We start from the raw sequence: 14,869 nt of genomic DNA, 5'->3' as shown, positions 1-14,869 counted from the left end.
TGCGTCGTGTGTCTTGCCCTTATACTCCGCAGCAGAATGGACTGGCAGAGCGGAAGAATAGGCATATTATTGAAACAGCCATTACCCTGTTAACTGTAGCAGCCTTGCCAGGTCAATTTTGGTTTCATTCCATTGCCCATGCTGTGTATCTTATAAATCGGATGCCCAGCTCTGTTTTACATAATCAATCTCCTTATTTCCGTTTATTTGGCCATCATCCTGATCTTGCTTCTTTGAGAATATTTGGTACTGCGGTATATCCGTATCTAAGACATTATAATGTGCACAAGTTACAACCGCGAACCACTCAGTGCGTGTTCTTGGGATATTCACCTGGTTACAAAGGAGTTATTTGCTACAATCAAATTACTGCAAAATGTGTAATTTCAAGGCATGTTCTTCATGACGAAACGGTCTTTCCTTTTAAGGACATTAACTCTGGTATATGTGGGCAGTCTTCTCAGTTTCCTTCTACTGCATCAGTGGCTCCTGTCATTATTTCTCTGCCTTCAAGGCCTTATCAAGCTTCTCATAATTCTCAGGATTCATTGTCACTTGCCTCTGATACACAAGTAGCTACTTCTCAGACTCATGGGGCATTATCTCCCATCCAACATCAAGCTTCGTTGGATGACATTTCAGTAGCTTCTGCAGGTTCTGTACCTGTGTTAAATGAACAACAATTACAGCCTGCCAGCCTGCCAGTTTTATCTTCTCTTGAGCATTCATCTTCGGGTACTTCCTCATCTGTTTCTTTACCCATCAGTCCTATTAATACTCATCCCATGCATACTAGACTTAGGGATGGCATAGTACAAAAGAAACAGTTTCCTGACTATGTGGGGTATTATACATGTTTGAATGCTCGTATTGAATTAGATGAACCTGCAAGCTATAAGGTAGCCTCGTTTTCTCCACAATGGAAACATGCCATGCAAGAAGAGATTGATGCCTTACATATGCAAGGTACTTGGACTTTGGTTCCTAATCCTGGAAATAAAAACATTGTTGGTAGTAAGTGGATTTACAAGATAAAGAGAAATTCTGATGGTTCTATTGCTAGGCATAAAGCTCGGTTGGTAGCTCAGGGATTCAGTCAAGAGCAAGGCTTGGATTTTAGTGAAACTTTCAGTCCTGTAGTGCGTCACACCACTGTCAGACTAATACTAAGTCTAGCTGCAATGAATAAATGGCAGTTAAGACAACTTGATGTTAAGAACGCCTTTTTACATGGCGAATTGGAAGAAGAAGTGTTTATGAAACAACCACAAGGTTTTGCTGATCCACGTTATCCTGATTTTGTATGTAAGCTTAAGAAATCATTGTATGGTTTGAAGCAAGCTCCAAGGGCTTGGAATGCCAAATTCACCGGATACTTACCAGCTATAGGTTTTGAAGCTTCACAGTCTGATCCTAGTCTTTTTGTCAGACATTCAGACTCAGAGGTTGTGATTCTCTTACTCTACGTTGATGATATTATTCTCACGGGTTCTAATGAGAAGATGGTTCAGCTTGTGATTGATGAGTTAAGTTCTGTATTTGAAATGAAGGACTTGGGTAAGCTTAAATTCTTTCTCGGCTTACAAGTTTCCTATGCCTCCAATGGTGATATTTTTGTTAATCAGTCTAAATATGCTAAAGAGTTGCTTCACAAAGCTGGAATGCAATCTTGTCGATCATGCTCAACTCCATGTAAACCACATACACAGGTGTTAACAGAGTCTGGTGAAGTGTTAACTGATCCAACATTGTTTAGGAGCATTGTAGGGGCTCTCCAATATTTGACTTTTACAAGACCAGACCTTGCTTACTCTGTCAATTCTGTGTGTCAATACATGAATCAACCTACTGATCTTCATTGGCATTTGGTAAAAAGGATTCTCAGATATGTGCAAGGTACTCTAGAATATGGCCTGAGTTTCACAGCTGGTGATATGCATCTCTCTGCATATAGTGATGCTGACTGGGCAGGTGACATCAACACTCGCAGGTCTACAACAGGTTTTGTGATATTTTTAGGCAGCAATCCTATCTCTTGGCAGTCAAAGAAACAAGGCTCTGTTTCAAGAAGTTCTACAGAGGCAGAGTACAGGGCTCTAGCCCATACTACTGCTGATTTGGCTTGGATTCGACAGGTTTTGAAAGATTTAAAGCTGTATCTGCCAGATCCTCCAGTTGCATATTGTGATAATATGTCTGCTTTGGCTCTTAACTCAAATCCAGTATACCATTCCAGAATTAAACACTTGGACATTGATTTCCATTTTGTAAGGGAGAGAGTGCAGAAGAAGGATTTGCTGGTTCAGTATATTTCAACAGATGAACAACTTGCTGATGTGTTTACAAAGGGTCTACATGGTCCTATCTTCTCACAGCATTGTGCTCATCTTAGGTTAAGAGAGTTACCTAAGTAGGGAAAATGTTAACTATGGTTAGTATGTTAACTATGGTTAGCAAGTCAGTAAGTTTGTTACAAGTTAGCACGTGTGTTAGTTAGACAGCTAAGCTGTGTGGTTAGTCAGTTAAGCCTCTCTGTGAATAAGAGGTGGCTATGTGTTGTAAAGATAGATTGATTGAAATCAAAACACAGAAATTCTCAATTCTTCTCTATCTTTCTCTGCTATCTCTGTAATTCTCCTTCTCTTTTCTTTATGTTATCAAATTGCACCCAGAAAACAATTGTTCATCAAGTTCAGAGCAAAACTTGGATCCTCCCTAAAGAGCCCTGTATCATTTCCATTGCCATACTCTAATGTTGTATGAGTAAATATACATCACTTTGAATCAGCAGCAACCTCAAGAATGTGAGAAATTATACAAGGTACAAAATTCATTCATTACGAAGTTGAACTCAGCTAGTGATCTTAGATGCCCAAATGACGTTCCATCTCCCATCAGACCGAAGCAATGATATTAAGCACTATGCCTTGGCCCTGACAGTAATAGGAAAAAAAAAAAATTCAAAGGCGCAAAAAAGCACACAAATAATAATAATAATATTATTATTATTACAATGTACACGTGTTGTCAACATGATAACAGGAATCCACTTCAGAATAAGATTTTACTTTGTATAGGGGAAACAGATTTTAAAAAAAATTGCAAACTACACCTGATAAGTTAACCAACAACCTATAATCATGATTGTTTATACCATATCTGAATAGCCAATAAGAGAACAACACGTGGAATAAAGGACCCACAAGGAGAGCCTATTAAACCTGGCTATTTATTTAAGTCCAACAAAGTACCATCGCTAGGTTGCGAGCCTTCGACACTCTGGCCTGCCCATCGTGGCTAAAGACCACGCTTCATTAGAGATTTCTCATAAGGAGACGTGGCGCCTCCGCAGACAATGCCCACAGTCCCAAATTGAAATCTCACTCAATATGCACATCTCCCAAAATCTATAAATAGGGGCAAAAGTTCCTAAAATGAGGTAACTGTTACATTCGACTACTTAGCCAACACTCTGTCCAGATCACTATTCACTTCGTACTTAATGCTAATTTAAGCATCGGAAGGCCTTCGGCCGGTACCACACCGGTGCCCAAGGTCTCATTGCTCGTTCTTTGTTTCGCAGTGTATCCACCTTTTGGGCCCAGTGTTCGACCATTTTTGTGCATCAACAATGATCAACTTTAGCAAAGTCCTCAAACTAGCATACCTGAAAGGTTTTTAATTTTAAAAAAACCAAACACTTATGACTGCAAAAATTTGCCCCTTTTTTTTGGATACAAGGAATATAAAAATTAAATAATAAAAAAACTTTCCATTTTGTAATAAATGATATTCTACTTTTTAATCTAATCTAAACTATGGAGAGGGGGACTCAAACTCGGGTCCAGAGTAGAGAGCACATCTGCTCTAGCCAACTTTATTTTATATTTATTTGCCGGCATAGATTTGTGCCAACGAAATTTCGTAGGGAGAGGTTGCTTCGCATTTGAATTTTATTTTATATTTATTTATTTATTTTAAAAATATATAATTAGTTTCTTTACTTTGTTTTTTGGCCAACTTTTAAGTGATACCTTAGCCTTTTTTAAATTACTTTAATTATTATTTCTTTAGGGAATATTTAAATATTTTAATGATTTCGTAAATTACTTAGTAAATAGTAATTAATTATTTTAAATTCTTTTGTGGACTTTGTTTTTTGTTCTTTGAGATGAAATAATATTAAAATACGCGCGTACATGTATTATACATTTGCTTTTATATAAAAAAAAGTGCATTATACCGAGTCTTTAAAATGTATAGGAAAAACACATAAGTATTATTGAGAAATACATACATACGTGTATAATACGAGTATTAAATTGGAAAATGCTAAATTCTTTATATGGGTAATAACTCTGGAAAAGTAAAAAATCAAAAGAGGACAATAGAGACTCGGGTAACGACCTAACAGTAATGGATAATGCTCAAGACTAGTGTTATCGATAAACGAAAATTAGGGAGAAATAATTTTTTTTGGCTATACTATTTATTTATTTAATTTAAAAGGATCCGCATAGAGCCTAAGCGGCCCAATTTATTTATTTATTTAAAGAGTATAGCCGAGCGGCTATACGCTATAAATAGAATATTTTGAAAGTATAGCCGACCGGCTATACTCTATAAATACCATAATCTGAATTTCTCTTTTTTAATTAATTATGTTTTAATTGTTTATTTAGTGAATAATTAGTATTTAAGAATTTTATTAAAATTAAAATTTTAAAAAACTAAATACTATTTATTAAGTAATATAATTTATGAAGTTAATTAAATATTTAATACTAATTATTCACTGGAGAAATAATAGTTAGAACATAATTACTAATTAAAGTAAATCTGGCTAAGATATTATTTAATTACTAAAAAGAAATTTTTTTAGGGTTTAGGGTAAGCAGTTTGATAGTACTCTACAAACTCAACAACAACGTTTGAATGGTAGACATAATGTTTCCTAATGTCTACTCTTTAGCTGCCGATGGAAAGGTTCAAGTAATATGGAGAGTTGCAAGTCCTTCAGTGGAGAGAAATGTGGTTAGACATGGGTATGCTCGCATCATATAATACATGCCTCCATTATCTCAGGGAATCCTGTGGTTTTAGCGAAACAAGACCACAATTGGGTAAAAATTCTTCCTTGACTACTTGAATTTCCAGGCATTATTTGCTTAATTCAAACTGTTGATTTCAAAATTTAACTGTGATTATTTCCTTGACTACTGTGATATCAAAACTGTTGTTTCATGACAAGGTATAAAACAAAACGGATATAGTCCAATTTGTATATTTGTCCTTTCCAGACCTATTAAATTTTAGAACATTGGCATTTCATGCTTCATGAGCCAACAAAAGTAGTATTATTGTTTTCATTTTGGGAATATGTTCTTCTTGAGGCCCTAAGAGTATCCTGGTTATCTAGCATAGCATATCATATAATAATTTGTCAGGTGCGCCCTTCTTACTGATCTGTGCAGATGTGGGTACGTAGATTTTTCTACCCTCTACATGGTCAGGTGCAAGTGCTATTTCAGCATTCTTTGCTGCAGCATGCATGCAGTTTACCGTTAAAACACATATATCTGCCAATCAAGAAAGTGGATATGCTAGCACCTCCCTGGAGTGTGCTCTTGGATTCTTTTAAGGGTTGTCTCTTGTTTTGTGTTTCTCTGCGCAGCACCTCCTGTCCTGGTACTCTTTCTCTTCCTCTTACACACCCAAACACACAAAGGAGCACAAGCGCACAAGCGCTTGCAGACATTTACTTGTTAGTGATTGTGCCTGCTGCGTGATTTTGCTGACTACATGGTTTGTTTTAGAAAGGATCCGGGAACCTGAACGGTCAATTGGACTGTAGCAATCCGAATACCAGAAGTCTGCAATGAGATCTGAAGTTAGTTTGGCCATATTGTATCAGTGCTTTGCCACTCTTGAACGCATTTATATTTAGGGCAATTTCATGGATATTCTACTTTGGCAGCTCTGCATGCAGTCAAGCTTTCGTTTTGTTTTAAGGTTAGTTCCCCTTATGTGTAGGGGAAATGACATGGAATAGGGATACCATTACCAACGAAATAAGGAACTTAACTTCTTTATGACTTTTAATCTCTTTCCATTACTCTGCTTGTGGAATCGGATTGGATTTGATTTACCTTTGGTCTTATTTAACCAACCAACTCTTGGTTTAGTTCTTTTCGAATGAGTTGTTAAAATTGGTTCATGACTACGTACTTGAATTCCACTCCAAATATCTGACTTAGATTTGGAAAGGAAATGGGCAAGGGAGATCCGAATCGGACATTTTCTCATGCCTTGCGAGCCAAACAAGCTAGCTAATTTAGATTGAGCACACAATAAATGTAAGTAAATATGAAAATTTGAAAACTTCAGTGGGGGAAGCTGCCCCAGTGGGCACTAGCTGCTTTCGTCCATGGTCTCAGCAAAATACTTCAAATCAGTGGGCAATTTTCCATGGTAAATGGCCTACTCAACCAAGCTGGGGTGTGCTCAAGGGAGAGGAAGATTTCAAATCCTGTATGGCATTTTGATAACAAATTTAGAACACCACCTTGTATATCAATAATTTTCCTTAGTATCACCCAATCTGGCCCACAATTAGCCACATTCGATAACAATTTGTTTCTTTCAATCACATTTAGAGATCCATTTTTCGAAGATTATGAAAAGAAAACCAAATCATGGATGATAGGATAACAATCTGATACGTGATCCGGGCTGCGCAGAAAGTTTGTGAAGAAGATGCAGATGAAGATCAGCTATTTGTATTTGCATTATACGGAGAGACTCTACCGTCTGAACCTTACCAAATTACTAGAAACTAGTTCTAATACCTCTGAGAGACCTCATATTGAAGTTGTCCATGATTTCTCTGCTCATAGGTCCCCTGTGGGAATGAGTTCTGTAATCCTGGGGTCCAAATTATATTTTGTTGGGGGTGAGAGACTGGATATGGATACAAGTACCCCTGATTTTTGGAGCATTCCAATTTCGCGCGCGGACGCAAAAAATTGCACAAACTTAGATTTGTTTGTTTATGATACCGAGTGTTTGTCCATCTGCCCGTATAATGTTAAGGTTCCTAGGTTGGGTGGTCCAATGAGCTATCCAATTGTAGTAACATTAGAGGGTAAAATCTATGTTATGGAGAGACGACCATACTTTGGTTGTCGGGAAAATTTCTCCCATCCCATTTTTGTGGTTTTTAACCCCACTACTGGGTTTTGGAGATCTCTCACCCCTCCCCCATTTTATAAGCCTTTTTCCCGAGAATGGAAGGATGATGACCTTATTATGAACCATTATGCCTGGGGCAACAAGCTGGCCATTGTCACGAATAAATCTTCATATATTTTTTATGCACATCAAGAGGCATGGAGGGAGGTGGATGATTTACCCAATATATATTCTTGTGTAGAATTTAAAGGGTTTTTGATTGGCATGTTGGTTGGAGTCACAAACCTTATTAGTTTTGAATTGGATGACAACGGGTTACCTCATTCCAGTAACTATCATGTGCTACCTGAACTTAGAATAATATTCTGTCCTCCTTTGCACAATCATAGCCCTGGCTTTGTCATCCCCCTTGATGGTGATGGCAGCCGTATGTGCTTTGTCTATGTGGGCGAAGATGGCACATTTGAAAGGTCGTTTGCCCGTTTAGCAATGGTTAAACTTCATATATCAACATGCATTGGAAGGCAAAAGGTTACTGCAGTTCTAGAGGGTTTGCACAATTTCGATTGCAATCGACTTCATTTATCTGGTCAAACTCTTCTCTCATCTTTCATCAAGTAAGCAAAATATTTTAATCGCACCACTTATTCAGTGTTTGTTTGCCTTCATGTGTTGTGGTGAATGTTGTTTAACAATTTCCCTTCATGTCCTTGTCATTTCATAGGTGTGATCATTTGGACAAGCATGGTATCGAGGCTGATGCAAGTTGCAGTAGTCCTTCCACCCGTAAGTTTTGTTGATTAATTATGTCTGGAGTAATAAAAGTTAATGAATATCCTGTTTTATTTGTGTTCGCATTCAAATTCTGATGCAAGATGTAAGTTAAGCAAGGAATATCCAATTCAGAATTTAATAAAGGTTTGAAAGTTGGTAGGCAAATGGCAGATTAGGATACAATGATATGGGGCCACTTATTCCATATATTAACTTTCGGAATTGTGTTCGACGCCTCTAAGACATAATCCATGAAAACAATGTGTAAAACATACCAGAATCTTTATTTAATGAAAGAGCTCATACAGTTACCACAAGTAGTTCTGCTTTTGATGACTTATCGTCTATCTTGTAGTAAGGGCACACACCCATTGAGACTCGTTGATAATAGCTCAAACTAAATTTCCTTTGTTTCGTAAGATAAGAATTTGGAATTTTATTTATTTATTTGATGAGTTATTTTGTACCTTGCAGGACCTTGATCATGAACAAATGGAAGCAAGACCCAGTTTGTAAAAAGTAGGGTATTTATTTGGAGGCTACCGTCTGTTATTCTCTACCAACTCTCGTGACACTTTTATTCTATTTTGTTATAGAACTTAATCCGTAGCTAAGGCTAGTTTGGAAACCTTCAGCGGAAGTATGGAAGTTTGTTAGTTTGATCAGAAATTCAGATTTTTTTCCTGTGTTTCTTGCGTTTTACCCTCCCTTAGTTTTATGTACAAGTTCTGAAGTTCTAATCATGAATATTAGGAAGAGGGCGAGACGCTCAACCATCTGGGAAATTTACAAGATCCATAACCTGCAGAAAAGGAATGTCCACCAAAAAGAATAGGCTTATTTATTGAAATGTCCCCTATGGTTTCCAAATAATCTTAGTTTGGCCTTTGACGTTTTAAATGACTCAATCTCCCCCTGAACTTCTATTGCATGACCAAGGTTGCCTCATTTCGTAAAAGAATAGTTAAATACTTTTTCGGTCACTGGTTTTTACACGAAAATTCAATTTGGTCATTGAGAAAAAAAAAGAGTTTTTCTATTTAAACCCCACACTTTTCTTTGTTCACCCCAATACTTAAATTATTAAGTTGTTAAGTTTTATTATTGTGTAAAAATACAAAAAAGGTCGAACACTAAATACAAATATCAGCAAACTCCTATTGAGTTTTTGAGAATTATTAGACTAAAATAAACACAGAAACAAAGAAACAGCACCATATATATCCTCTCCAGCAAACCAAAGAGACTCGTAGCACCAACATGGCTAAACCTCTTATTTTGCACAGGCAAAACCTGATCCCACACAAACCGACAACAATCACTTTTCCAACTCCAAACATTGAACTGGAGCAAAATCCATGTGAGTGGACCAAAAGTTGCAACAAAATCATGGCGTCTAAGGTGGATTGCAATACTTGCTTCAAAAACACAATGAAAACCCAAAGAAAAAAGCTAGGTTGACAACACCACACCGCAGCCATCCCAGCGACAGCAAGACACATCCAAGATCAACAAAAGTCACCAAGGACCTACAACAGCAAACACACAAATAAACAAACAAAAGACAAGATCTAGATAGATCTGGGCAAGAGGACACAAAATCCAAACGAATTTGGGGAGAGAAGAGGAGAGGGGAAGAAAACTAGGAAATGAGAAAGGGAGATGAGGAGAGAAAGATGGAAGATGGGGAAGCCACCCAGGGGGGGTGGCGACTGCAGTGCAAGCTCATTGTTTTAAATTCTATTAAGTTTTAGAAAAATACAAACTCCTCTACACCCTATTGCCAGATTACTCTTTTCTTTCAATCCAAGAAACATGAAGTATCCTTTGCACCTAAGAAAAAAAGAATATGAAGTATCCTAAATTTTCTTTTAGTATGCCAGTTTGTTTGATGATGTTAACTTACATATCAATTTAATTGTCAACATTTCTCTATGAAAACCTCTTGGTTCATTCTCGAATTTAAAAATAAAAATAATAAAATAATGTGACTACACATTTGATGACAATGTTTTCATCTCTTTAAGTAATGTGAGGTTGACAATCTCTACAACTGGGTTGCCACCATCATCGGCCCCTTAGGTTTTTTTCCTCTTCTATGAATTGGAGAATAAAAAATACATATTTTCTTTCTCGGTTAAATGCCTTATGATATGGGTTTGCTTTGTTTGTTTTCTGGGTTAAGCTTAATTTGAAAAGTAAAAAATTTGAAGGTTTTACTTATGGAGTTGTGAGCTTGAATTTATAGTTTCCCAGCTCAGTTTTCATATTTAAGATGAGGGTTTGCTTTGTTTTCTGGGTTAAGCTGAACTTTGCTTAATTTTGTGCTTCTCGTGCAGTTGACATTGTTTTTTAATAACCAAGTGAGTGAGGGATTAAAAAGTTTAGAATTTGAATCGTTTCAAACTTTTCTGCGTTTAAAGCGGATCAATTTTTTTGGGGTTGCTCAATTTTTATAGTTAGAGGTTCACTTTTGAGAAGTAAAAGAAAGTGGCTTTTAACTTTTTCAAGTATTTCACCAGTGTGACAATTGTAAAGTTAATATTAATATATGGGTAATGCTAGGCTTACCATATTTTTATACCACATTGTGTACCACCTCTCTAATAGAGGTGGAGCCCACCAATACAATACTGTCCACCTCTATTAGAGATGTGGTACACAATGTGGTATGAAAAATGTGGTAAGCCTAACATTTTCCTTAATATATGGTAAGCCTAACATTTTCCTTAATATATATTTGAGTCAGTGTCTTTTAAGGGTAGTTAGTCTTTTCCTTATTTAGGGCATCTTTATATGCCTATATATTGTAAGCTTACAACAACTTTATTATTCTATTGATTTGTGAATATATTGGCATTCTCTACTTCTGCTTAAATTGTTCACATGGTATCAGAGCGATCCTCCTGGGTTGCTGCTAGTTTTTTGTTCTTCCCCCCTTATGCCTTCTTGATTCGTGTTGCTGTGTTTCCTTATTGATTTGCTGCTACGTTTTCTGGTGTTGGCTGCTTTTGTCTTCACAATTCCAGCCAAGTCAAGTGGTGCTCAACTTCATAAGGCCTAGTCAATAAACAAATGGCAAAAAATAGATAAAATCCAACTAGTTGGATTTGGAATAAATAATCAGCCAAGATAATCCAAGATTCTGGATTGACTCACCACTCACTTCTGAGACCCAAAAACAGCCACGTCGAGCTCCTTGTCAGTCGGGTCGAGTCCACGGCATCGAATCAAGCTCTTGCAACACGGTTTCGTCTCCACAACTTCTTTAATTGTATTCTTAAAGCCCAACAACCGGATTTTAATATATACATATATAATAAAAATGGGATGCTATTGTTAACTTGGAGACAAAAGAAGGAAAGCCAACTCACTTTTTCTTCATGGAATCTTGGCTGCTGGGTTTGACTTGAGAACGATGCGATTGGAGTTTGAGGCTTTTGTGTGGTTACAGCAAGGTGGGGTTTTCAGCTCTGCTTTATGAGCTTCAAAGTAAAATAGTTAAATGACAAAGCTCCACAAGCAAGATGAGACAGCTGAGGTTTATTGAACCCAATGAGGAAAGTGGGTCTCGTTTGTCCTCACCACAGCACAAAACCCATACGCAATTGTTGCTGGGTATTGACTTGGAGAAGTTAGACGGTTGTAACTTCTCTTAGAAGTTGGGGGTTTTAAGCACCTAAAAATAAAAGGTGGGGAACCATGAGATGTGGTGTGGTGGTAGCTCACCTCATTCCTTAACCATGAGGTTGGGGGTTCGATCCCCGCCCATGGGAATGGAGCGCATTTCATGGCCAGCCGTTTACCTCCATTGGGAGAGCTCCCGCGGCGAAAGGAATTAGTCACTGCTATCGGCGGTGGATACCTTTGGGTCTCACTTAAAAAAATAAAATAAAAGGTGGGGCCCTCTCTTAAGGCCAATGGTTTTGTGAACAAATAAAAGAGACTTTGGCGGCCTGAGGGTGCATGCGGTTTGGCCTTCGAACTAGACCTGGCAAATGGGTCATACAAACGGGTTTCGGGTCGTATTCGTGTTAACCTGTTAACTTAACATGTTAACAAGACTAGACCCGTTAAGTTAACGGGTGACAAATACTAGACCCAAACACGACCCGTTACAATTCGCGAACGACACGATCCATTAAGAATAAACCAGAAAAAAATAATAAAAAAACCAACAACTACCACCGAGCTTAGCCATCAACCCCTTATCTATGTCCTCTCCCCCAAATATCCATCTCATAAACACCATAACCACCCCTCAAAACCCCAACCCACATTGACGGACAGTGAAGACTTCTTCACTGGTTCTCAACTTTGACATCTAAATAAAAGATGAATTCTAAAAAGAGAGAGAAGGAAATGTACTCGTGAAGGAAACAAATACATAAGAGAGAAGGAAATAAAATAAATAAAAAAGATGAAAACCTGGGAAACAAGAGGAAGAAGAAAACTGTGCCATGAAAGAAGAAGATGAAAGAGAGAGAGAAGAATAAAAAAATAAAGAGAAGATGGAGAGATTCGGTGAGAGAGAAAGAATAATAAAAAACAAAGTGAGTTAGATGCGAGTTTTGTTTGTTTTTTTTAAAAATTGTGATGCAAAATTACAAAACTACCCTCCTTAACGGGTGGATAGTGAATATTCGCGAATGGACCCGACACGACCTGTTAACTTAATGGGTGGCTAACGGGTTCACCCGTTTTCAACCCAACTCATTAAGCTCAACCCAAATACTAATAATTTTGTGCGAATTCGTGTCGTGTTAACGGGTCGTGTGCAATATTACCAGGTCTACTTCAGACTTGGGTTAAAATTGATGAATGCCAAGTCTATGCACAATATAATAATATAATATAATATATATATATTAGTACCTACAAATGGCCAAAGATGACCTTTTAAGTTGGCTGGAGAATAAAAGGCTCGGTTGAAGAGTTGGTTTTTTGGCATGAGAGAACCCACGTGGGTTTACCTTGGTATTCCCAAATTTGGGTCAAATTAGCATGGGTGTTGAAAGGCTATGAGCAATATATATATTGCATATTATACTTTGTATATGTATGTAATAATATAATAAATTAAAGGCCTATGACCTTGGAGGTTGGAGACAAGAATGAAAGGCCAACTAAGTGGCCTACGAAGTCCCTTTCTCTGTCTAAATATATTGGCTTTTTATCACAAAACGTCTCTGAGGTTTGCAAAACTATCAGATTGCGTTTTTTTTGTTTTTTGTTTTTTGTCATTCCTGGTCCTCAAGGTTAACATGCGTGCTCAAAAGTAGTCCTTACCGTCAGGTTCCGTCCAAAAATCTGTTAAATTGATGATGTGACACACATGTGGGCCTCACATATCCAATGATACGACGCCACGTGGATTAAATAAAAAATAAAATTTTAAAAATAAAAAACTGTATAATAATAAAAACTGCAACTTATCTCCTCTCTTTCCTCTCTCCTCTCTCCTCTCTCCTATCTCCTCTCCCCATCTCGAATCATTAGGCCCGCGAGCCCATGGGCCGATGGGGGCCCGCCGGCCCATTGAGAAAAAGCCCAGCCTGGCCGGTTGTTGAGTGGGTTGGGCTTGGGCTTGAACTTGGGTGTCTAAAGCCCGGCTCGGCCCATAGGCCCAGCCAATTTGAGCTCAAGATAGCCCGGCCCACGGGCTCACATACATGTAAATAAATATATAAAAAAAACCAAAGTTAAATGAAATATGGAGAAAACCATTATCTATTATCATTGTATACTATATCTTTATAATTTTATTAATATAAGGTTGTATAACTATATCTTTATGTTTATGAAAAAAAAAAAAAAAAGAGAAATACATGTAAATATGATTTATGAGAAAACCATTACAAATCATATAATACATGCCTCCATTATCTCAGGGAATCCTGTGGTTTTAGCGAAACAAGACCACAATTGGGTAAAAATTCTTCCTTGACTACTTGAATTTCCAGGCATTATTTGCTTAATTAAAACTGTTGATTTCAAAATTTAACTAAGATTATTTCCTTGACTACTGTGATATCAAAACTGTTGTTTCATGACAAGGTATAAAACAAAACGGATATAGTCCAATTTGTATATTTGTCCTTTCCAGACCTATTAAATTTTAGAACATTGGCATTTCATGCTTCATGGGCCAACAAAAGTAGTATTATTGTTTTCATTTTGGGAATATGTTCTTCTTGAGGCCCTAAGAGTATCCTGGTTATCTAGCATAGCAATATAATAATTTGTCAGGTGCGCCCTTCATACTGATCTGTGCAGATGTGGGTACGTAAATTTTCTACCCTCTACATGGTCAGGTGCAAGTGCTATTTCAGCATTCTTTGCTGCAGCATGCATGCAGTTTACCGTTAAAACACATATATCTGCCAATCAAGAAAGTGGATATGCTAGCACCTCCCTGGAGTGTGCTCTTGGATTCTTTTAAGGGTTGTCTCTTGTTTTGTGTTTCTCTGCGCAGCACCTCCTGTCCTGGTACTCTTTCTCTTCCTCTTACACACCCAAACACACAAAGGAGCACAAGCGCACAAGCGCTTGCAGACATTTACTTGTTAGTGATTGTGCCTGCTGCGTGATTTTGCTGACTACATGGTTTGTTTTAGAAAGGATCCGGGAACCTGAACGGTCAATTGGACTGTAGCAATCCGAATACCAGAAGTCTGCAATGAGATCTGAAGTTAGTTTGGCCATATTGTATCAGTGCTTTGCCACTCTTGAACGCATTTATATTTAGGACAATTTCATGGATATTCTACTTTGGCAGCTCTGCATGCAGTCAAGCTTTCGTTTTGTTTTAAGGTTGAGTTCCCCTTATGTGTAGGGGAAATGACATGGAATAGGGATACCATTACCAACGAAATAAGGAACTTAACTTCTTTATGACTTTTAA

Source organism: Prunus avium, chromosome 6 (genome assembly GCF_965620075.1).
Source record: "Prunus avium chromosome 6, drPruAviu1.hap1.1, whole genome shotgun sequence".
Lineage (NCBI taxonomy): Eukaryota > Viridiplantae > Streptophyta > Magnoliopsida > Rosales > Rosaceae > Prunus > Prunus avium.
This window is presented reverse-complemented; position numbering follows the sequence as displayed.